The following is a 24,951-nucleotide window of genomic DNA, read 5'->3' on the forward strand; positions in this document are numbered from 1 at the left end:
GTCTCCGCCACCTTGGTGGCTCATCATCTGAACTAGATGATGAGGAGGACGATGAAATAAGGAAGGTGGGGTCTTCATCGTCCTCTGAGCCGCTCTCGGTGTCGGAGGCAATTATGGCATATGCCTCCTCCGCCGAAAACGCTCTGCGGGCCATTTCCCTACTCTAATGGGGATACGGGTATGTGTGTGTGTGGGGGGGGGAAACTTTATTGGTGTGTGTGCTGCGTGTGGTGTGGTGCGATACTACCTCCCTAACCCGCCCTAACCCGCCCTAACCTAACCTAACTAAACTAACCCGCCCTAACAGAAAAAAATATAAAATAAAAAGGGGACTTTTTAAAAAAAAAGGGGGGACTTCTAGCGCAAAAAAAACCCTGCGCCAAAAAAATAAGCGTTTATCTAATCAGTGGTGTGCGCACTGATTAGCGCTTGTGGCGGCAAGGGGCGCAGAAGTCAGAGGGGGGTCCGGCCACTCAGCCCAGAACAGTGGCTGGTGGCTTGTACTCAGACCCCCACACAAAAAACCCGAAAAATAAAATAAAAAAACGCTTAACCCCGGAAAAAATGCACCCGCCTGAACAAAAAAAAAAACGCTGATCAGTGATAAATCACTGACAGCGGTGGGACAGGCTGCACACACAGGTACGGTCCGTCCACACAGTACACGCCTGCTACTGGTGGCACGGACCGCCTATGGGTGCAAAAAAAATACGCGTTAACCGAAAAAAGTGCCTTTACCACAAAAAAAAACGCTGATCAGTGATAAATCACTGACAGCGGTGAGGCACGCCACACACACAGGTAAGGTCCGGCCACACAGTACACGCCTGCTACTGGTGGCACGGACCGCCTATGGGTGCAAAAAAAGCGCTGGAAAACGCGTAAAAAAGCGCCGGCACCACAAAAAAAAACGCTGATCAGTACTACGGGACTGATCAGCGGCGGGTGGGCTTTAACAAACGGTGGCGGACCGCTCTTTTATAACTAAGAGGGTCCGCACACACGCTTAGGGAAAAAAGAAAAAAAAAAAGATCTGCGCCAAAAAAAAAAGGCTGGCGGCAGACCGCAGCGACCCAGCAGGGCCGGGGTCACGCAGCTAAAGGTGCTACGGACCCACGGACACCCACTGAGGTACGCCGAAAAAAGAAAAAAAAAGAAAACTTTTTTTTTTTAACCCTAACCTGTCCCTACCTAAATCTAAAGCTATCCCTGGGGATTTCTGTGCCAAGGGGCCACAGAAAGGGGGCAAGGGGCACTTTTTTTGGACTCAGGGGATGGTGGGCAGCACGGGGCTCCGTCCTGCACACCAGATCTCTGTGGAATTGTGGGCAGAACGGAGCAACGTGCTCCTACCCCCCACCATCCCCTCCCATTACACTGTGATTGGTGTGGCCACTTTGGCCACCCAATCACAACTGTACTGAGGGGGGTGGCCACAATGCCAGCCCCCAGTACAGTACGGATGGTGATTGGTGGTGTATACTACACCACCAGTCACCATCTATATCCGGGTAACAGGGTCACACGTGACCCTGAGGACCCGGAACCGCTGCAGAACGCCGGTTAGTAGTTACCGGCGTCCTGCAGCGATCGCCGGTATAGGAGGTCCTCCGGACCTCCTCCGGCACACTGCCGGGATGTCTGCTGATAGAAATCAGCAGACATCCGGCTCCGATCCCCGCCCGGTGAGCGGCGGGGAACGGAATCGCAGCGCATCGCTCATCTGAATTGATGAGCGATGTGCTGCGATCGCCGACATGGGGGGACATAATGACCCCCCTGGGCGATATGCCGGGATGCCTGCTGAACGATTTCAGCAGGCATCCGGCTCCGGCGCCCCTCCGGCTAGCGGTGGGGGCCGGATTTCCCACGGGCGTATGGATACGCCCTCGGTCCTTAAGGACTCGGAATGCAGGGCGTATCCATACGCCCTATGTCCTGAAGAGGTTAAGGACCGAGTGTTTTTCCGTTTTTTGCACTTTTGTTTTTTCCTCCTTACCTTAAAAAAATTATAATTCTTTCAATTTTGCACCTAAAAATCCATATGAGGGCTTATTTTTTACGCCACCAATTCTACTTTGTAATGACATCAGTCATTTACCCAAAAATCTACAGCGAAACCCCAAAAAAAAATCATTGTGCAACAAAGAAGAAAAAACATCATATTTAAAATTTTCAGGGCTCCCCAAACTTTTGATCCCCACTGTAATGGCCCCCATCATGCACCCCTCACATATAATGCCCCCAACATGCACCCCTCACATATAATGCCCCCAACATGCACCCCTCACATATAATGCCCCCAACATGCACCCCTCACATATAATGCCCCCATCATGCACCCCTCACAATATAATGCCCCCATCATGCGCCCCTCACATATAATGTCCCCATCATGCACCCCTCACATATAATTCCCCCATCATGCACCCCTCACAATATAATGCCCCCATCATGCGCCCCTCACAATATAATGCCCCCATCATGTGCCTCTCACATATAATGCCCCCATCATGCGCCCCTCACATATAATTTCCCCATCATGCACCCCTCACATATAATGTCCCCATCATGCGCCCCTCACATATAATTCCCCCATCATGCACCCCTCACATATAATGTCCCCATCATGCGCCCCTCACATATAATTCCCCCATCATGCACCCCTCACATATAATGTCCCCATCATGCGCCCCTCACATATAATTCCCCCATCATGCACCCCTCAAAATATAATGCCCCCATCATGCGCCCCTCACAATATAATGCCCCCATCATGTGCCCCTCACATATAATTCCCCCATCATGCACCCCTCACATATAATGTCCCCATCATGCGCCCCTCACATATAATTCCCCCATCATGCACCCCTCACATTTAATGTCCCCATCATGCGCCCCTCACATATAATTCCCCCATCATGCACCCCTCAAAATGTAATGCCTCCATCATGCGCCCCTCACAATATAATGCCCCCAACATGTGCCCCTCACATACAATGTCCCCATCATGCGCCCCTCACATATATAATGCCCCCATCATGCGCCCTTCACATAGTTACATAGTTAGTATGGTTGAAAAAAGACATGCGTCCATCAAGTCCAACCAGGGAATTGAAGTGAATGGTGTAAGGGGATAAGGGGAAGGGATGTAGTTTTAAAATTCTCCATAAGCATTAATGTTATTTTGTTCCAGGAATGTATCTAACCCTGTTTTAAAGCTGTTAATTGTTCCTGCTGTGACCAGTTCCTGAGGTAGACCGTTCCATAAATTCACAGTCCTCACGGTAAAGAAGGCGTGTCGCCCCTTTAGACTAAACTTTTTCTTCTCCAGACGGAGGGAGTGCCCCCTCGTCCTTTGGGGGGGGGGGGGGGTTTAACCTGGAACAGTTTTTCTCCATATTTTTTGTATGGCCCCTTAAACGTCTCTTCTCAAGACTAAACAATTGTAACTCCTTTAATCGCTCCTCATAGCTAAGATGTTCCATGCCCTATATTAGTTTAGTCGCGCGTCTATGAACCCTTTCCAGCTCCACAGTGTCCCTTTTATGGACAGGTGACCAAAACTGAACAGCATATTCCAGGTGAGGCCGTACCAATGCTTTATAAAGGGGGAGTATTATGTCCCTGTCCCTTGAGTCCATGCCTCTTTTTATACATGACAATATCCTGCTGGCTTTGGAAGCAGCAGCCTGACATTGCATGCTATTCTGTAGTCTGTGATCTACAAGTACACCCAGATCCTTCTCTACAAGTGACTCTGCCAGTTTAATCCCCCCTAAGACATACGATGCATGCATGTTCTTAGTACCCAGATGCATAACTTTACATTTATCCACATTGAACCTCATTTGCCAAGTGGATGCCCAGACACTTAGTATATCCAAGTCATCTTGTAACCTATACACATCCTCTATAGACTGTACCGTGCTACAAAGCTTGGTGTCATCTGCAAAGATAGAAACAGAGCTGTTATTACCATCCTCTATATATACACAGCCCCCCCCCTCTATATACATAGCCCCCCCCTCTATATACACATCCTCTATAGACTGTACCGTGCTACAAAGCTTGGTGTCATCTGCAAAGATAGAAACAGAGCTGTTAATACCATCCTCTATATCATTGATAAATAAATTAAACAACAGCGGTCCCAGTACTGAACCTTGGGGTACACCACTAATAACCGGGGACCAATCAGAGTACGAATCATTGACCACCACTCTCTGAGTATGATCCATGAGCCAGTGTTCAATCCAGTTACAAACTAAAGTTTCCAAGCCCAAAGACCTTAACTTACCCGTCAGACGTCTGTGAGGGACAGTATCAAACACTTTGGCAAAGTCCAGAAACACTATATCCACAGCCATTCCTCTGTCAAGGCTTCTACTCACCTCTTCATAAAAGCAAATTAGATTGGTTTGACAACTTCTATCCTTAGTAAACCCATGCTGGCTATCACTTATAATACTATTATCCCCTATGTATTCCTGTATGTAATCCCTTATAAGTCCTTCAAACAATTTAACCACAATGCACGTTAGACTTACCGGTCTATAATTGCCTGGCGAAGACCTAGAGCCCTTCTTGAAGATTGGTACCACATTCGCCTTGCGCCAGTCCCTTGGCACAATACCAGACACCAGAGAATCTCTAAATATCATGAACAAGGGTACAGATATTACTGAACTTACCTCTCTAAGAACTCTTGGGTGTAGTCCATCCGGCCCTGGAGATTTGCTTACATTTACTTTACGTAACTTACCTTGTACCATCTCTACATTAAGCCAGTTCAGTACATTACATGATGTGTTACCAGCACTGACCTGGCCAATGTCAGCTTCTTTTTCCATAGTGTATACAGAACTAAAGAACCCATTCAGTAGCTCCGCCTTCTCTTTATCGCCTGTGACAACCTCCCCATTATCATTATTAAGGGGTCCTACATGCTCTATCCTTGTTTTTTTGTATTTATATATCTAAAAAAATATTTAGGATTAGTTTTGCTTTCTTTGGCCACCTGTCTCTCATTTTGAATTTTGCTGTTTTTATTACATTTTTACAGATTTTATTAAGCTCTTTGTACTGTTTAAATGTTATAGCTGACCCATCAGATTTGTATTTTTTGAAGGCAATTTTTTGGTTGTTTATTGCTCTTTTAACATAATTTGTCAGCCATGTAGGATTTAGTTTTAATCGTTTATATTTGTTCCCCTTTGGTATATATTTAGCTGTATAGTTATTTAGAGTTGATTTAAAGATGTCCCATTTACCTTCTGTATCACTATTTGAGAACCCCTCCCCCCAGTCTATGTCCTGTAGTGCGGCCCTCAGCCCATGGAAGTTTGCCTTTTTAAAGTTATATGTTTTTGCCTTCCCCGCCTGTCTTTGTTTTCTACATTTTAGTCAAAAGTAACTATATTGTGGTCGCTATTACCAAGGTTTTCCCGCACAGTTACATTACCAATCAGCTCTGCGTTGTTGGAAAGGATCAGATCCAACAAGGCATCACTTCTTTTTGGGTCCTCCACAAACTGGCCCATAAAATTATCCTGCAATAAATTTAGGAATTGTTGCCCCTTTGTAGTTTTAGCCAACCCCGGACCCCAATCTATATCTGGATAGTTAAAATCTCCCATTATTACCACTGTACCTGCCCGGGCGGCCCTCTCTATTTGTTTATGAAGCCGAAATTCTATCTCTTCAGTGATATTAGGGGGTCTATAGATTACACCAAATATTATTTTTTCAGTATTTCCCTCCTTTTGTAATTCTACCCACAGTGATTCCACCTCCTCAGAATCATCACACACTATGGCATCGTTCACACTGACTTTCATACCACTTCTTACATACAGACAGACTCCACCACCTTTTCTGTTCATTCTATCCTTGCGAAACAATATAAACCCCTGCAGATTAACAGCCCAGTCATGCGAGGAGTCCAGCCATGTCTGTGACCCCAACTATATCAATATGTTCCTCCAGTATCAAGGCCTCAAGCTCCCCCATTTTATTTGCTAGGCTTCTGGCATTTGTGAACATACACTTTACATTTCCATTAAGTTTTACACATATAGTCTCACTAATGGGATTTTCAGAGTTATTGGGGTTAATGTTATTATTTGAGTTATAAGGGCTAATTGTACTATTTAAGTTATTGGGGCTAATGGGATTTTTTGAGTTATTGGGTCTAACGTTGTTATTTAAGTTATTGGGGCTAATGGTATTTTTTGAGTTAATGGGGCTTATTGTAGTTATTGAGTTATTGGGGCTAATGAAATTTATTGAATTATTGGGATTACAATTTTTCGGGCTACATTTATTTTTACAGCTGGTTTGTAACGCATGAATCTCCTTATCCACTGCTCTTAACCTCCCCCCACATGACTCCTCTCCACCCACCATTATGTCCTGACCCCTCTCTAACCTATCCATCCCACTGTCTGCTTTCTTTGCTTTATTATCCTCCCCCCACTCACCTACTTTAAATACTCAGCCACCCCTTCCAGGATTCTCTCCCCCAGCACAGCAGACCCCCTTCCATTCAGGTGCAAATTATCCGTAGAATAGAGTTTGTACCCCAATGAAAAGTCAGCCCAGTGCTCTAAAAACCCAAACCCTTCCCCCTCACACCACGACTTAAGCCATGCATTTAACTCCCTAAGCTCCCGCTGTCTTTCCTGCGATGCGCATGGCACAGGAAGTATTCCAGAGAACACAACCTTAGAGGTCCTTCCCTTCAGCTTGGCACCTAGTTCCTTGTAATTATTCTTCAAGGACCTCCACCTACCATGTATTCTGTCGTTGGTTCCCACATGGACCACGGCAGCTGGGTCATCCCCAGCCCCCCCTAGTAATTTGTCCACCCTTTCCACCACATACCGAACCCTGGCACCAGGGAGACAGCAAACCATTCGGTTGAGGTGGTCTTGGTGACAAATTATTCTATCCGTCTTCCTGATTATAGAATCCCCTACCACAACTAACTGTCTTGGCCTACCTGCGTTACCATCCCCCACACTACTAGTTGAGCTGTTCCCCCGGCTGTTAGGGAGACCAGTATCCACTAGGGTTGCCATCTCTGATACTGAGGCCCTCACCCAACTTGGCAATTTTACTTGGGAGATCAGAAGCAGAAGTGACCTTCCTTTTCCTTGCCCCCTTTAAAGTCCCTCTAACTACATTAACCCAGCTCCCTACTTGGGCCTCCTGGCTAGTTTCTCCAACCTCCATTTCTACCCCACTAACTGCTTGCTCTGTAAGATTGTCAATCGCCCTCAATGTTGCATTTTGCTCCTCTAGATCTCTAATACGAGCTTCTAGGTGGGCAACATGCTCACATTTGTCACAGCGGTATACACCCTGAAGCTGCTGCTCCAGAGATGTATACATGTGGCACAATGTGCACTGAAGAAAACCTCCAATCCCGCTGTCCATATCCTTGGTGACAAACAGCTGTTATTAACTATTAAGAAAAACTACTTTTATCAAGGGAGTGTAATACGTACAGTTACAGTGGGGCCTGCTTACAACTCCTGCTTTTTAAACTTCTGCTTATAAAACTTCTCAGATGTAACACTTAATAATACAAACCCAGCTTCCGTTAGACTCAGTCAGAGCAGGGCTCACAGAGTTTCCCAGTTAGTTTTATACACCTGAGAGCAGTTAATCAATTATCCCCTCCCTCAGGTGTGCTACAGACAGGAGGGAAAAATGCCCCCATCATGCGCCCTCACAATATAATGTCACCATCATGCGCCCCTTAGAGATGAATTAGAGGTGAACTTAGCATGTTCGCGTTCGCATCGCCGGGCGAACATATGTGAAGTTTGATTCGCCCCCTATACTTTAACATTTTGGTAAACTTTGACCCTGTGAGTCAGAGTCAACATACACATTACAGCCAATCAGCAGCAGTCCCTCCCTTCCAGACCCTCCTACCTCCTGCACGGATGCCATTTTACCTTCATTCGGCATGCTGCAGGCTTAGAAAGTGGAGGGACAGAGAAGCTGCTCCTGCTGTAATAGGGAAAGCGATAGCTAGGTTGCTGCTAGGTGGTGTATTCAGGGTCCAGTTTACTTCTAAAGCACTAGTCTAACATCTGCTTTAAGGACAGCACCCAAAAAAGCCCCTTTTAGGGCTCAAATATGAGTCCGTCTGTCTTGCAACAGCTGGAGGCACCCTGATTGGGAGGAAACCGCTGGTTAAAAGGGGTACTCCAGTATAAAACTTAAGTTTCTTCAAGCAACTAACTACTACAGTATTCAAAGGGCTGAAAGATATCACTCCGTGTGTTTTGCAACACCTGGAGGCACCCTGGTTGGGGACCACTGCTTAAAAGGGGAACTCCGCTGGCAAGCTTTTTTTTCTTTAAAGCAACTAACTACTACAGTATTCAAAGGGCTGAAAGATATCAGTCCATGTGTTTTGCAACAGCTGGAGGCACCCTGGTTGGGGACCACTGCTTAAAAGGGGAACTCCGCAGGCAAGCTTTTTTTCCTTAAAGCAACTAACTACTGCAGTATTCAAAGGGCTGAAAGATATCAGTCCGTGTGTTTTGCAACAGCTGGAGGCACACTGGTTAGGGACCCCTGCTTAAAAGGGGAACTCCGCTGGCAAGCTTTTTTGCTCATTGTCACACTAGTGCAAATCATATTTGGTGTGATAGTTGTGCAAATAAAAAATAAAAAACTTTTTGGCTGTTAAATAAAACCAGTCACTGTCAGTTCATGTCACAGTTGCCAGTTTTTTTGCCTGCAGGGCAAATTGTGTCACCCTAGTGCAAATCACATTTGGTGTGACACTTGTGCAAATTTAACCAAAAAAAATGACAGGCAGAGGAAGGCCACCCCGCAGGGGCCGTCGTGGTGCTGGGATTCCCTTTGGCCCTAGAATGGCCAGTGTTCAGAGGCCACGTACCCTGAACCCCCAAAGTTCTGAGGACTTAGTTGACTGGCTATCACAAGACACCCAATCTACTACAGCTTCCACTTGGAACCTTGACGCACCATCCTTCTCCTCCTCTAGCTTAGCTTCGGGCACCTCTCATGCTACCACTTGCCCGCCTGCCGCCAACACTAGCACCACAGCAGCTTTACTTAATTCGTCAGAGGAGTTATTTACACATCAGTTTGAAGACATGAGTGATGCGCAACCATTATTGCCAGAGGATGCAGTTAACAGGGATATGTCTGTCAGGCAGCATTACACACATGGACGTACAGTGTGATGATGATGTTGTACCCGCTGCTGCTTCCTTTCTTGAGGTGTCAGATAGCGGTGAAGGATTTGATGATGACGATGTGTCCGTGGATGCCACATGGGTGCCTGCTAGAAGAGAAGAAGAGGAGGGAATTTCAGATGGGGAGACAGAGGAGGAGACGAGTTGGAAGCAGGGGGAGGTCGTCGCAAGGAGCTAGTGGCACAGTCAGACAGCATGCATCGGCACCCGGGGTCAGCCAGACAGGACGCCAATCAACGCATGCTGTTGCCACCACCAGAATGCCGTCATTGCAGAGCTCAGCAGTGTGGCATTTTTTTGTGTGTCTGCCTCTGACAACTGCGAGGCCATTTGCAACCTGCGCCAGAAGAAACTGAGTCGTGGGAAGTCCAACACCCACCTAGGCACAACTGCTTTGCGAAGGCACATGATGTCACATCACAAACGCCTATGGGATTAACACGTCAGTACAAGCAGCACACAAAGTCAAAGCCGCCATCCTCCTCCTGATCCAGCATCTTCAGCCAGGTCAACCACTGCTGCCCTCCCTGCCCCCTCTCAACCATCCGCCTCTCCGTCTCTCACCTTGAGCAGTTCCTGCTCATCTGCCCACAGTCAGGTGTCTGTAAAGGAGATGTTTGAGCACAAGAAGCCAATGTCTCAAAGTCACCCCCTAGCCCGGTGTCTGACAGCTGGCTTGTCGGAACTGCTAGCCCACCTGCTTTTACCATACAAGCTGGTGGAGTCTGAGGCCATTAAAAAAATTGTAGCCATTGGGATACCGCAGTGGAAGGTACCCGTGCGAAATTTTTTTGCACAAAAGGCAATCCCTAACCTTTCCTCCATTGTGCAAAAGGAAATTATGGCATGTCTGGCACACAGTGTAGGGGCAAGGGTCCATCTGACCACTGATACCTGGTCTGCAAAGCATGGTCAGGGCAGGTATATCCCCTACACTGCGCATTGGGTAAACCTGGTGACGGCTGCCAAGCATGGAATGCGTGGCTCTGCAGAGAAGTTGGTGACACCGCCACAACTTGCAGGCAGGCCTGCTGCCACCTCCTCTACTCCTCCTACTCCATCCTCTTCCATAACATCCTCGGTCGAGTCCTCTTCCACTGATGCGTCTTGCTCCACATCACCGGCACCCCCCAGCTCCCCAGGTGCTGTTCCACATCCCGGATACGGCAGTGTCACGCCATCTTGGGGTTGACTTGCCTCAAAGCGGAGAGTCACACCGCACCAGCGCTCCTGTCGGCCCTCAATGCACAGGTGGACCAGTGGCTGACTCCGCACCGACTGGAGATCGGCAAGGTGGTTCGTGACAACGGAACAAATTTGTTGGCGGCATTGAGGTTGGGCAAGTTGACACATGTGCCGTGCATGGCACATGTGTGTAATCAGATTGTACAACGCTTTGTGCTCAAGTACCCAGGCTTACAGGATGTCCTGAAGCAGTCCAGGAAGGTGTGTGGCCATTTCAGGCATTCCTACAGGACCATGGCACACTTGTCAGATATCCAGTGGCGAAACAACATGCCAGTGAGGAGCTTGATTTGCGACAGCCCGACACATTGGAATTCAACACTCCTAATGTTCGACTGCCTGCTCCAACAAGAAAAAGCCATCAATGAATATTTGTATGACCGGGGTGCTAGGACATCATCTGCGGAGCTGGGAATTTTTTTGCCACATTACTGGAGGCTCATGCGCAATGCCTGTAGGCTCATGCGTCCTTTTGAGGAGGTGACAAACCTGGTCAGTCGCACCGAAGGCACCATCAGCGACATCATACCGTTTGTTTTCTTCCTGGAGCGTGCCCTGCGAAGAGTGCTGGATCATGCAGTAGATGAGCGTGAAGAGGAAGAGTTGTGGACACCATCAACACCAGAAACAGCCTTATCAGCATCGCTTGCTGGACCTGCGTCAACGCTGGAAGAGGATTGTGAGGAAGAGAAGTCAGAGGAGGAATGTGGCTTTGAAGAGAAGGAGGAAGACCAACCACAGCAGGCATCCCAGGGTGCTCCTTGTTACCTATCTGGTTCCCGTGGTGTTGTACATGGCTGGGGGGAAGAAGATTTTACCTTCCCTGATATCACTGAGGACGAGGAACGGGACATGAGTAGCTCGGCATACGTCCTTGTGCAAATGGGGTCTTTCATGCTGTTGTGCCTGTTGAGGGACCCTCGTATAAAAAGGATGAAGGAGAACGACCTGTACTGGGTGTCAACGCTACTAGACCCCCGGTATCAACATAAAGTGCCTGACATGTTACCGCATTACAGCAAGGCTGAAAGGATTCAGCAGGTCCAAAATAAATTAAGAAGTATGGTGTACATAGCGTATAAGGGTCATGTCACAGCACAACAGGGATCTAACAGGGGAAGAGGTGAAAGTAATCCTCCTCCTTCTCCCACGAACACGCCGGCAAGGACAGGATGTTGTACAGATATGCTGTTGATGGAGGACATGCAGAGCTTTTTAAGTCCTATGCATTGCCACAGCCCTTCGGGGTCCACCATCAGAGAACGACTTGATCGACAGGTAGCAGGCTACCTGGCCTTAACTGCAGATATCGACACTCTGAGTAGCGATGAACCCCTTGACTACTGGGTGTGCCGGCTTGACCTGTGGCCTGAGCTATTCCAATTTGCGCTCGAACTTCTGGCCTGTCCCGCTTCAAGTGTCCTGTCAGAAAGGACCTTCAGTGCAGCAGGAGGTATTGTCACTGAGAAGAGAAGTCGCCTAGGTCAAAAAAGTCTGGATTACCTCACCTTTCTTAAGATGAATGAGGGATGGATCCCGAAGGGACTGACGCTGGGCGATACATTTGACTGAACAAGGCCTGATCAGATGAGCTGCCTTGGGCTAAGCTCGTCCAAACGCTGCTGTATTTTATCTCTGAATGCCGGATGACTTGCGTGACTTATCCGCCACCAACTAGGTAGGGTTCAAGCCGCAATGTTTTAGGGCACTTTCTGGCTGGCGAAACAAACAGAAAATATTCAGCGGCTGCAACAATACCAAATTTTCCAGCCATGTGTGCATGCCTAATTTTTCTGGCCTCTGTTGCTGCACTTTTTCTGGTGCTGCAATTTTTCTGACCACTGCTACAGCTGCGGCAATACCCAATTTTTCATGCATGTGTACATGCCTAATTTTTCTGGTACTCTCTGCTGACATCTCTGTCCTTTTTAGCAACCGTGGATATTAGGTGTATGCTAAGGGTAGCATGGTGGCTCAGAGGTTAGCACTGCTGCCTTGCAGCACTGAGGCCTGGGGTTCAAATCCTAAATGGGGGATCTAAATATGTGCTGCCTAAAGGGGGCTAAAGCACGTTATTCCAAAGAATTTAGGAATAATAGGTGATTCATGGATTAAAACCAGACTCTGCATCAACTATGTAATTTTCCATGGGAGTTTTGCCATGGATCCCCCTCCGGCATGCCACAGTCCAGGTATTAGTCCCCTTGAAACAACTTTTAAATCACTATTGTGGCCAGAAAGAGTCCCTGTGGGTTTTAAAATTCACCTGCCCATTGAAGTCAATGGTGGTTAGCCCGGTTTGCGAACATTTGCGCCTCTCATATATAATGCCCCCTGTGCTGTGCCCCTCACATATAATGCCACCATCATGCGCCCCTCACATATAATTCCCCCATCATGCACCCCTCACAATATAATGCCCCCATCATGCGCCCCTCACATATAATGCTCCCATCATGCGCCCCTCACAATATAATGTCCCCATCATGCACCCCTCACATATAATGCCCCCATCATGCACCCCTCACAATATAATGCTCCCATCAGGCGCCCCTTACAATATAATGTCGCCATCATGCGCCCCTCACATATAATTCCCCCATCATGCACCCCTCACAATATAATGCCCCCATCATGCGCCCCTCACATATAATGCTCCCATCATGCGCCCCTCACAATATTATGTCCCCATCATGCACCCCTCACATATAATGCCCCCATCATGCACCCCTCACAATATAATGCTCCCATCAGGCGCCCCTTACAATATAATGTCCCCATCATGCACCCCTCACATATAATGGCCCCCATCATGCGCCCCTCACATATAATGCTCCCATCATGCACCCCTCACAATATAATGCCCCCATCATGCGCCCCTCACATATAATGCTCCCATAATGCGCCCCTCACATATAATGCCCCCATCATGTGCCCCTCACATATAATGCCCCCATCATGCACCCCTTTACAATATAATGCCCCCATCATGCGCCCCTCACATATAATGCTCCCATAATGCGCCCCTCACATATAATGTCCCTATCATGCACCCCTCACATATAATGTCCCCATCATGCACCCCTCACATATAATGTCCCCATCATGCACCCCTCACATATAATGTTCCCATCATGCACCCCTCACAATATAATGCCCCCATCATGCATCCCTCACATATAATGTTCCTGTCATGTGCCCCTCACATATAATTCCCCCATCATGCACCCCTCACATATAATGTCCCCATCATGCACCCCTCACAATATAATGCCCCCATCATGCATCCCTCACAGATAATGTTCCTGTCATGTGCCCCTCACATACAATGCCATCTTTCTCTCAGAGGGCATTATATGTGAGGGGCACAGCACAGGGGGCATTATATGTGAGGAGCAGAGCACAGCACAGGTGGCCCCACTTGTCATGTGCTCTTCACATATAATGCCCCCTGTGCTTCCCCCCCCTCCCCCTTTACGATATAGTGCCCCCTGGGCCCTGAGCATACTCGTCTTACTTACAGTATGGGAGCCGCGGGAACGGAATCTCCAGGCGCCAGCGCGATTATGTGACATCATCACACCAGGTTGCCGTGGATCGCGTCCCCGCTGCTCACACGTTGTGTACTCACGCATGTGAGGAAGGTTAGTGAATGGAGGAGCAGGAGCTTACAGCTTCTGCTCCACCATGCTAGAATACGCCCCGCGCCCCCCCCTACCCATGCTACGCCACTGTGCAGCGGGCCACAACATTTTGTTCCGTGGGCCGCGAGTTTGAGACTCCTGCTCTAGGATCCTATTACAAGGGAGGGGTGTGTGTAGTGGAGCTGTGTGATATAGTTATACGCATATGAACATTACTCTCATGTCACCAAAACTGCTTCCCAGTCACTCCCCCACACCGACTGGTCCACCCAGCAGGCATTCCTAGACTACAGATGTGGGGGTTAAGGCCAATAGGTAGTGTGGGGAATGACTGGAAAGTACATACTGGTAAATCACAACCCCCACCCCCTCCTTTTCAGATTGAGAACAGAGGAATCGGATCATGAATTAGTTACAATTCAGTTAATCGCACAAAATAAACCGATTCAGTATAGTGATCAGGACTTTCCATCACTAGTACAGTGGTCCCTCAAGTTTCAATATTAATTGGTTCCAGAACAACCATTGTATGTTGAAACCATCGTAGGTTGAGACCATAACTCTATGGAAACCTGGTAATTGGTTCTGAAGCCCCAAAATGTCATCCAAAAATAGGTAAAAGTGAGGATTTAAGAAAAATAAGTAGACAACTAATACAGATAAAGCAAATAGATAAAAGATACAACCCCCCCCCCCCCCCCCCCCCTCAGATCCCGACCTGGGCAGTCCTGAGCACCAGAGGCTTCTGGAAGTGGGTCAACAGAACCCGTTCGTCAAGGAACTGCCTTGACTGGGTCCTGATCTCCCACACTCCCAGACCCCACCGACGCATCGCCTTCAGAGTCGGGGTAGCGTAAGCCGGAAGATATCCATGGGGCGTACGGAGGTCCTTCACTTGCCCTCCTGTCTCCCATTCCTGGAAGAAAGGGCGAAACCATTCCCTGCAGGAGAGTACCCACGGAGGAGCCCTCTCTGACCAGAGGTTTGCAATGTTGGCTTTCAAGAAGGTGTTGTTAAGAACACCACGGGTTTACCATAGATAAACCCCCTAGTCTCCTCGTGCGGTACGTAACCTCCCTCTTGACTAGGTTCAACCTGCTCCACCATAACAGTTGGAAAAACAGGCTGTAGACCCTAGCGTAGTAAGCCTCTGGTAAGATACATACACTGCCCAGATAAACAAGGGGAGCAGGTACGACTTGATCAGGTGTACCCTTTCCCTGAGGGTCATTGACCAAACCTTCCACTGGTTCACCTTCTGAGTTGCATCCCGGAGCTTACCGTCTCAGTTTTTGGTGGGATAATCATCCTGGCCGAATGTGATGCCCAGAATTTTTGCTGACTCTTGGACCCCTGGAAGGGTGTCCGGGAGATCAAACGTGGGATCTCCCCCTCCCAGCCAGAGACTTTCACACTTATCCCGGTTGATCTTGGACCTGGATGCCTCCGAGTAGCGGTCCACCTCTGACATCACCACATCGACCTCCTCCCGTGAGGAGACGAAAATAGTGACATCATCAGCGTACGCCACCACTCTCTGGGCGACATCCAGCTCCGCCAGAGTCATCCCGACTCCCGCCAACGGCCCACAATCTACCCTCCGGACGAAGGGATCGATTGCGAACACGTATAACAGTGGGCTCAAAGGACAACCCTGACGGACTCCGGACCCCACCTCAAAAGAGCGGCCAGACCAACTGTTCACCAGCGGGAAACTCTCTGCCCCTGCATATAAGGTGACAAGCCAATTAACAAAAGTACTCGGTAAGCCATATCTCAGGAGGACGGACCAGAGGTACTCGTGGTTCACCCGATCAAATGCTTTGGCCTGATCCAAGGACAGCATGTACCCCTTCCAGAGACCCGCACTACTCCGCTCCACTGCCTCCCTGACACTGAGGACAGCACTTAAGGTGCTTCGGTCTAGAACAGAGCAGTGCTGGGCCCCCGAAAGGAGCCGGGGTGCAAACTTCACTTACCGATTAAACAGTATCTTAGCCAGAAGCTTCCTGTCCGTATTGAGAAGAGCAATTCTCAATCCGGCTAGGATCTTTACCCTTTGACAGAAGAATCAGGGCTGACCTCCTCATTGACTTTGGTAGAGTGCCCGAGGAGAGACACTCATTGAATACCTCAGTCACGAGGGGAGCTAAAGACTCCTTAACCCCTTAAGGACTCAGGATTTTTCCGTTTTTGCACTTTCGTTTTTTCCTCCTTACCTTTTAAAAATCCTAACCCCTTTCAATTTTCCACCTAAAAATCCATATTATGGCTTATTTTTTGCGTCGCCAATTCTACTTTGCAGTGACATTAGTCATTTTACCCAAAAATGCACGGCGAAACGGAAAAAAAAATCATTGTGCAACAAAATCGAAGAAAAAACGCCATTTTGTAACTTTTGGGGGCTTCCGTTTCTACGCAGTGCATATTTTGGTAAAAATTACACCTTATCATTATTCTGTAGGTCCATACGGTTAAAATGATACCCTACTTATATAGGTTTGATTTTGTCGCACTTCTGGAAAAAATCATAACTACATGCAGGAAAATGTATACGTTTAAAAATGTCATCTTCTGACCCCTATAACTTTTTTATTTTTCCACGTACAGGGCGGTATGAGGACTCATTTTTTGCGCCGTGATCTGAAGTTTTTATCGGTATGATTTTTGTTTTGATTGGACTTTTTGATCACTTTTTATTCATTTTTTAATGGTATAAAAAGTTACCAAAAATGCGCTTTTTTTGACTTTGGAATTTTTTTTTGCATACGCCATTGACCGTGCGGTTTAATTAATGATATATTTTTATAGTTCGGACATTTAGGCACGCGGCAATACTACATATGTTTCTTTTTATTTTTTTTTACACTGTTTTATTTTTTTTATGGGAAAAGGGGGGTGATTCAAACTTTTAGGGAAGGGGTTAAATGACCTTTATTAACACTTTTTTTTACATTTTTTTTGCAGTGTTATAGCTCCCATAGGGACCTATAACACTGCACACACTGATCTTTTACACAGATCACAGGCGTGTATTAACACGCCTGTGATCAGTGTTATCGGCGCTTGACTGCTCCTGCCTGGATCTCAGGCACGGAGCAGTTTTCGCCGATCGGACACCGAGGAGGCAGGTAAGGGCCCTCCCGGTGTCCTGTCAGCTATTCGGAACGCCGCGATTTCACTGCGGCGGTCCCGAACAGCCCGACTGAGCAGCCAGGTCACTTTCACTTTAGAAGCGGCGGTCAGCTTTGACCGCCGCTTTTAAAGGGTTAATACCGCACATCGCCACGATCGGCGATGTGTGGTATTAGCCGCGGGTCCCGGCCGTTGATGAGCACCGGGACCGAAGCGATATGATGCGGGATCGCGGTGCGATCCCGCTTCATATCGCGGGAGCCGGCGCAGGACGTAAATATACGTCCTGCGTCGTTAAGGGGTTAAAGGTCCTGTACCACTCGGATGTTAAGCCATCCGGACCTGGCGACTTCTTGGGGGCGAGCCCCTCGATCGCCAGTCTCACTTCCTCTTCCCTGATTTCTTCTGCCAAAACATCAAGAGAGGGGTCTACCCCTGGCTCAGGAATAGTTTCAGCCAGGAAAGCCGACATCCCGTCTTGATCTAGATCCTTCCTTCCCAAAAGGTACGAGTAGAAGGATCTGACGACCTCCAGGATCCCTGATCTGGACCGATTCAGAGATCCCGTACTATCAATCAGTCCTGAGACCACTTTACTACTCACTGACATCTTACAGTTCTTGTAAAGGTCGGGCGAGCGGTACTTCCCGAAATCCCTCTCAAAAACCAAAGATGCGTGCCTATCGTACTGACACCTCATCAGCAAGGACTTCACTCTGGAGATATCCTCCCGGCTACCTCCAGTCGAGACAAGGAGCTCGAGTTTCCTCCTCAGACCCTGATACAGGCAGTACCTATTCAGGGACCTGAGGCTCGAGAGCTGGCGGAAGAACCCCGCAACCCGCTTCTTGAATATCTCCCACCACTCTGACTTACTACTACATAGGCCCAGTAAAGGTACCTGACTCTGAAGAAAATTCTCAAAGGACTGTCTTATCTCTGCTTCCTCCAGGAGGGACGAATTCCAATAACCTTTACCCATCCGGGGGGTCTCTGAAACATTCAAGGAAAACAAAATCATACAGTGATCGGAGAATTCCACCTCAACCACAGACACTGCGGAAGAGAAGGCTTCCTCCTTTAACCCCTTAACGACGCAGGACGTATATTTACGTCCTGCGCCGGCTCCCGCGATATGAAGCGGGATCGCGCCGCGATCCTGCATCATATCGCGTCGGTCCCGGCGCTCATCAACGGCCGGGACCCGCGGCTAATACCACACATCGCCGATCGCGGCGATGTGCGGTATTAACCCTTTAGAAGCGGCGGTCAAAGCTGACCGCCGCTTCTAAAGTGAAACTGAAAGTGACCCGGCTGCTCAGTCGGGCTGTTCGGGACCGCCGCGGTGAAATCGCGGCGTCCCGAACAGCTGACCGGACACCGGGAAGGCCCTTACCTGCCTCCTCGGTGTCCGATCGACGAATGACTGCTCCGTGCCTGAGATCCAGACAGGAGCAGTCAAGCGCCGATAATGCTGATCACAGGCGTGTTAATACACGCCAGTGATCAGCATAGGAGATCAGTGTGTGCAGTGTTATAGGTCCCTATGGGACCTATAACACTGCAAAAAAAATTTTTTTTAAAAGTGTTAATAAAGGTCATTTAACCCCTTCCCTAATAAAAGTTTGAATCACCCCCATTTTCCCATAAAAAAAAATAAAACAGTGTAAAAAAAATAAATAAATAAACATATGTGGTATCGCCGCGTGCGTAAATGTCCGAACTATAAAAATATATCATTAATTAAACCGCACGGTCAATGGCGTATGCGCAAAAAAATTCCAAAGTCCAAAAAAGCGTATTTTGGTCACTTTTTATACCATTAAAAAAATGAATAAAAAGTGATCAAAAAGTCCGATCAAAACAAAAATCATACCGATAAAAACTTCAGATCACGGCGCAAAAAATGAGTCCTCATACCGCCCTGTACGTGGAAAAATAAAAAAAGTTATAGGGGTCAGAAGATGACATTTTTAAACGTATAAATTTTCCTGCATGTAGTTATGATTTTTTCCAGAAGTGCGACAAAATCAAACCTAAAGTAGGGTATAATTTTAACCGTATGGACCTACAGAATAATGATAAGGTGTAATTTTTACCGAAATATGCACTGCGTGGAAACGGAAGCCCCCAAAAGTTACAAAATGGCGGGTTTTTTTCGATTTTGTCGCACAATGATTTTTTTTTCCGTTTCGCCGTGCATTTTTGGGTAAAATGACTAATGTCACTGCAAAGTAGAATTGGCGACGCAAAAAATAAGCCATAATATGGATTTTTAGGTGGAAAATTGAAAGGGTTAGGATTTTTAAAAGGTAAGGAGGAAAAAACGAAAGTGGAAAAACCCTGAGTCCTTAAGGGGTTAAATAAAACCTGCCTATCCTAGACCTGCAGCTACCTCGATGATAGGTGAAATCCACGTGGCCTGAGGGGCTCCGGATGTGGGCGTCCTCTAGGCGAGCTTCCCTAACTATATTATTGAGGGCCACGCTATCGTAAGCCAGCGGACCATTGGAACCTCTCCTATCTTGGGAACTCGTGACATTATTGAAGTCCCCTCCAAAAATCATTTGCCGGCTAGTAAAAAGGAAGGGCTTAATCCTCATAAAGAGATCTTTGCGTCCCCACTTGGTTTGTGGGGCATAGATGTTAATGAGCTGGAGCTCGTGCCCCTTCATGAGGACATCTAAGATCAGGCACCTCCCCATTTCTAACTCAATAACCCGTCGGCATTCAATCGGAGCGGTAAAAAGGACCGCCACCCCACTATACGGCTCAGCCGCAAGAGATCAGTGGGAGGGCCCCCGCCTCCACTCTCTTCTGGCTTTAACCAGAGAGGCTAGATCTGACAACCTGGTCTCCTGTAAAAAGAAAATGTCGGCTTCAACACGGCCGAGAAAATCAAAGGCTGCGAATTTAGCCGTATCCGACTTTATACTGGCACAGTTAATGGATGCCAGCGTCAATGGGGTGAGTGCCACCATCTTGGGTGATTGAGTTAGACAGCCTCACTTTTATTTTTTCTTCCCCTTCTTCGTCCCCTCATCCCCAGAAGAAGAAGAAAGGGCAGGACCGCTTTTACCTCTTTTTTTTGACTCGCTCTGGTCCATATGGTCCCCATGGTCCCTGTCTCCGTCCGACCCTGGTCTAGCCCTGCTCTCCGAGGAAGGTACCTCAACAGGACAGGGCCCAGTTCCCTCCAGAGGCTCTTTCTCCCTAGGCACCCCGCCCTCACCTTCCCCCTTCCAAGGAGGGGGAGAAGATGTTATCAAGGACGAGGTACCGGTTTGACAGGTCAACCAGAGGGGGGGGGCAGTCAGGCTTTCGTTTTGGACCCGGCCCGCAGTACGAGGGAGAGAGGGCTTGGACCTCTTCTTTCTCCCTTTCCTTCTGCCCTTGTCTTTCTTTTTGGCCTTCTCTACACTCTCCTCATCCACACTTTCATATTGGAAGGAATCGGAAGAGTCGGCCATATTGCCTTCCTCTTCGCCCAGTCTCCTGATCTCCTCATCCAGCACGTCCTCCTCCAGGGCTTCAGTAATTTCAGGGCCAGCTTCAGGAGCAGGGGACAGAGCTACCCCCGTCACTTGGACACTCTCCAGCTCCCTACTCCTCCTCCGATTTTCCTCCCCGCCTTAGTTTGGCGGGGCCCTTCCTCCTCACTAGCCCTGGTGCGCCCCCATCCCTGCTCGTACCCTCTCCAGCCGAGGCAACTTCACAGCTCTCCCCAGCCGGAGCGGCCGCCACACGGGCGAAGGCGCTAGGACAATGGCTAAAAGGGTGCCCGAGGACACCACACAGATGGCAGCGGATCTACCTACAGGATGCGGCCAGATGATCCACCCCACCACACAAAGCACAGACCTGTACAGTACAGGCTGCGCTAAAATGGGTGGGGCTACCACACCTGTGACAGACCTTAGGCTGCCCCTGGTAGAAGACCTGGATCCTGTCACGTCCAAGGAAGGCGGCTGACGGAATGTGGGCAACCGTACTCCCTGAACGCCTGAGTTTGACGGAAAACGTCTAGGCCCCGGACCAGATCCCGTGCTCATCAAAGTTTTTCTTGGGCATGTCCGTCACATCCCAATACCCACCGAGCCAGGTCATGATGTCATAACAAGAAAGTGACTCGTTACGGGTCAAAAAGGTCACATTCTTGACTGAGTTCTGACGGGAAATTGCCTTTACGGCAAAATCCCGCCAGCCGGGCTCGTTCTTCGCCACCTCGTAGTTTGACCAGAAGAGTTCGAGACCCTCTGGCCGAACGAAACTGACGTCAAACTCGGACGTACCGTAGGGGTGGATCAGGGCAAAGATGTCACTCGCCCTGAATTCCATCTGGAGGAGGAGCTCAACCACTTTAGCGCGAGGTGGGCACGCATCCTCACCCCTCCAAATCAGACGGACCACATTCCTGCGGTTATTGTCCTGCCCGGTTGTCGGGAGGGACCAGACCACCTCCCCATTCTGCTCTCGGAAAGCCCCCTAACCGTGCCTCTCTATCCAGAAAGACAGGTCGACCTCACTCCTTCCCTCTACCTGGATCGACCTGTCTCCCCTACGCAGAGCCTCCAGGAGGCGCTGTTGCAAGAAACCCCCGGGGCCGGACGGGGACCCCCCCTGGACCCCCGGCAGCGACATTAGCAAAGCTCCTAGGAGCAGTCACTGCCGGGGGGGGGGGGGGGGACGGTTGTGGCAGCCGGGCCAGACCCAGACCCAGAACCACCATTCACACCACCACTCACATCATCCTTTTTTCCATCCATACCACTACTCCCACCAACATTCACTCCACTGACACTCCTCTCATCCACAACACTACTACACTCAGCATTCTCACTCATACCCTGCCTAACTGATTCTGGGCTGGCTGGGAATTCTTTTTTTCCGGCCTGGCTGCTGCTGCTGCTGACGATGGCTCCTCCTGAATAGGCAATGACGCCTCCTGAGACTGGGGCTGCCCCCCCCCAGCCGGACACTGATCCCGGCACCGGGACACTCCCCCCCCCCTCACAGGGGAGAGCCCCGCAGTGCCCGCAGAACACACTGTACTCGGGGGACCGCCCCCGAGCACACGGACTCAACGCTCTCCGGCGCCCGGACACTCCCCCCCTCACAGGGGAGTGCCCCGCGGCTCCAGTAGTGCCCACAGTACTCGGAGAACCGCCCCCCGAGCACACGGCAGCGTAGCTAGCCTCTGGCACTTGGACACGCACCCTGCCACCCTGCAGTGTCAGAGCTGCCTGGCATGAGCCCATCCTGCCCTTCCCTACCAACAAGATGGGTGGGCTTCACAACTATTGCGCCCTTAGCCTTTCCTGATGCCATACTGTACCCCCCATGCTGGCCCCGCTCCACCACAGGAACGGGGTCTGGCAGTTTGGGGGAGCCCGCAGCCTGAACCAGCTTTGCAGCTGGCGCAGACTGCTGGAAAAGGACAAAAACATATTGCACCGTCTCCTTGGTCTTACGTTTCTTGGACCTCTGCTGGACCACCACATCCTCACACTCCTCGTCCCCAAAGGTTAAATTCTGGAGGTGGGCTGGGGACTCTTGCATCACAATTGCCCTCAATAGACCCCCAGCCTCACCCTCCACGTCATCCTCCTCACTCTCGCTTGGTGGTAGTGCCACCTGTCCAGCCTCAATGTAGCTGTCCTGGGTCTTTGTGTCACAGGGAGTAGCTACAACTTTCCCACTTTCCTCCATCTTCTCCTCTTCCTCCTTTACCTCTTCACCACCATCCTCACTATCTTCACCGCCACTACTCTCCCCATCATCCACCTCCACCTTACCTGGGGATTTCATGGCGGCAAACCGATCGCTGTTGATCAGTTTCTCCTTAAAGAGACCACTCCCCTCCAGTATCTCCGCTCTCCTCGCCTCCAGCTTCACAATCTCGCCTCTCAGCGATGCTATCCTTTTCTTCAGTTCTGGCTTGCTCTTTCTGGATCCAGCGCTCATCAGACTCTGGGCCGCATGCAGATCGTCTCTGGCCATCCTCAGTTCCTTGCCGCGCTGCTCATACTCCACAAACCTTGCGGCCATGCGGGAGCAGTACGTGGAGCTGGACTCTCCGGGCCCACCCCCCGACCACATCTCCCCTCCGTGCCCCCCCACCAGTGGACCTCCGGCCGGCACCCGCAGCCCAGGAAGCAGAGCCCGCACCGCTGCAGACCCCGCCAGATCCTCTCCCGGCCGGAACAATGGCTGCCGAAGTCCTCACTCCACCCCCCGCCAGCCCAGAACGGGGAGCGGAGCCACGAGGCCCCACCGCAGGAGGCCTGACCTAATCCCCCCCCCAGGAATCCGCCACAAACCCGGGAAACCCCCGCCCCCTCTGCCGGAAGCCCCAGGAGACACACCCGCACACACCCCGCTGGGAGCTGCAATCACTGTCTATGTCAGTGTTTCCCTTCCAGGGTGCTTCCAGCTGTTGCAAAACTACAACTCCCAGCATGCCTGGACAGCCAAAGGCTGTCCAGGCATGCTGGGAGTTGTTGTTTTGCAACAGCTGGAGGCATCCTGATTTGGAAAGACGGGTCTATATAGAGGACCGGAGCTTCTTCAGGGTCCTGTACAGTACATGTGAAATGTAGCCGCCCTTACCTGGTGTCCAAAGGAGCAGCTAGCCCTCGCCCAGGTAGAGTACAGAATGTGTAATACCTCACCGTACTGTAAGGGGCACTACCAGACAGGAATTCAGTGCATATGCTTCAGTAATACAGGTAAAGAGTACAGAACATGTATTACCTCCCTGTACTGTAGGAGGCACTACCAGACAGCAGTCAGTGTATACACTTCAGTAATACAGGTGTAAATGTCCATCATTGACACGTTTCACAGCTCTGGACTGTTTGTAGTATTGTATATTAAGTCCGGTAAAGACCATTGTATTATAAATAAACATTGTATTTAATACAATCAATCTGCTTTTTACCATGAATGGGAAGCCCAGCATGCGCCAGGCATCAAAAAATTATATAAAACTCATAATTGTTCCTCTCCACAGAAATCTTTAGTAAAAGGCGAAAGATTTTTTCGATATGAAGAGAAACCAGAGTATATACTTTATACAGGGTCCCGACACGAGCCGGGATCTCTGCCCTAATCATAACACACAGGGAGAGGATGGAATCCATGTCTGTATTGTGTATATGTCACATTCTACATCATCCGGATACAATGTATCTGATCATAATAAACATTACAACAAAAAGGAATAATAACATGAAATAAATAGTTACAACTATAAAGTTGCAAGACATGTCCGGTGCATCCTGGGTAAATATGCAAATCAGAGCCGCAGGAGGTCACTCAGGTTGTGTTGTACACCTCCCCTCCCCCTTGTCCGCTGTCTGACTTTCAATAAAGCTTCAGACTGCTGACTCCCCTCCTTCCTACTTCTTTCCCTGTTTGCAGCTCCATTGTTCTATTGTCTAAAGTAAAGATTAATTAGAATTTGTGGTTATGCAGCGTCTGTATATAGAGAGGGGTCTTTAAAGGAGTAGTCCGGCGCGCACTTTTTTTTCCTTTTATCCCGTCCGGGCTGCAAAATAAAAGAAAACACACTTTCTCTTACCTGCCAACGAGCCCCCGATGCTTCAGTACAGGTGTTCGGTCCCCGGGCTGTATTCTTCTTACTTCCTGTTAGCCCGGCACGTCACACGGAGCTTCAGCCT

General features: G+C 49.2%; 1 protein-coding gene and 1 non-coding gene across 2 annotated transcripts in view; both read right to left on the reverse strand.

The window, feature by feature from the left end:
- The window catches only part of LOC130282475 (uncharacterized), a 40,701-nt gene that overhangs the window by 10,194 nt on the left and 5,556 nt on the right, over nucleotides 1-24,951 (reverse strand). The window lies entirely within an intron of this gene.
- LOC130283649 (U5 spliceosomal RNA) lies at nucleotides 24,221-24,335 on the reverse strand. Its single transcript, XR_008846770.1, has one exon. It is a non-coding gene; the product is annotated as a U5 spliceosomal RNA (small nuclear RNA).

This window comes from Hyla sarda, chromosome 7 (genome assembly GCF_029499605.1).
Source record: "Hyla sarda isolate aHylSar1 chromosome 7, aHylSar1.hap1, whole genome shotgun sequence".
In the NCBI taxonomy this organism is placed as follows: Eukaryota; Metazoa; Chordata; class Amphibia; order Anura; family Hylidae; genus Hyla; species Hyla sarda.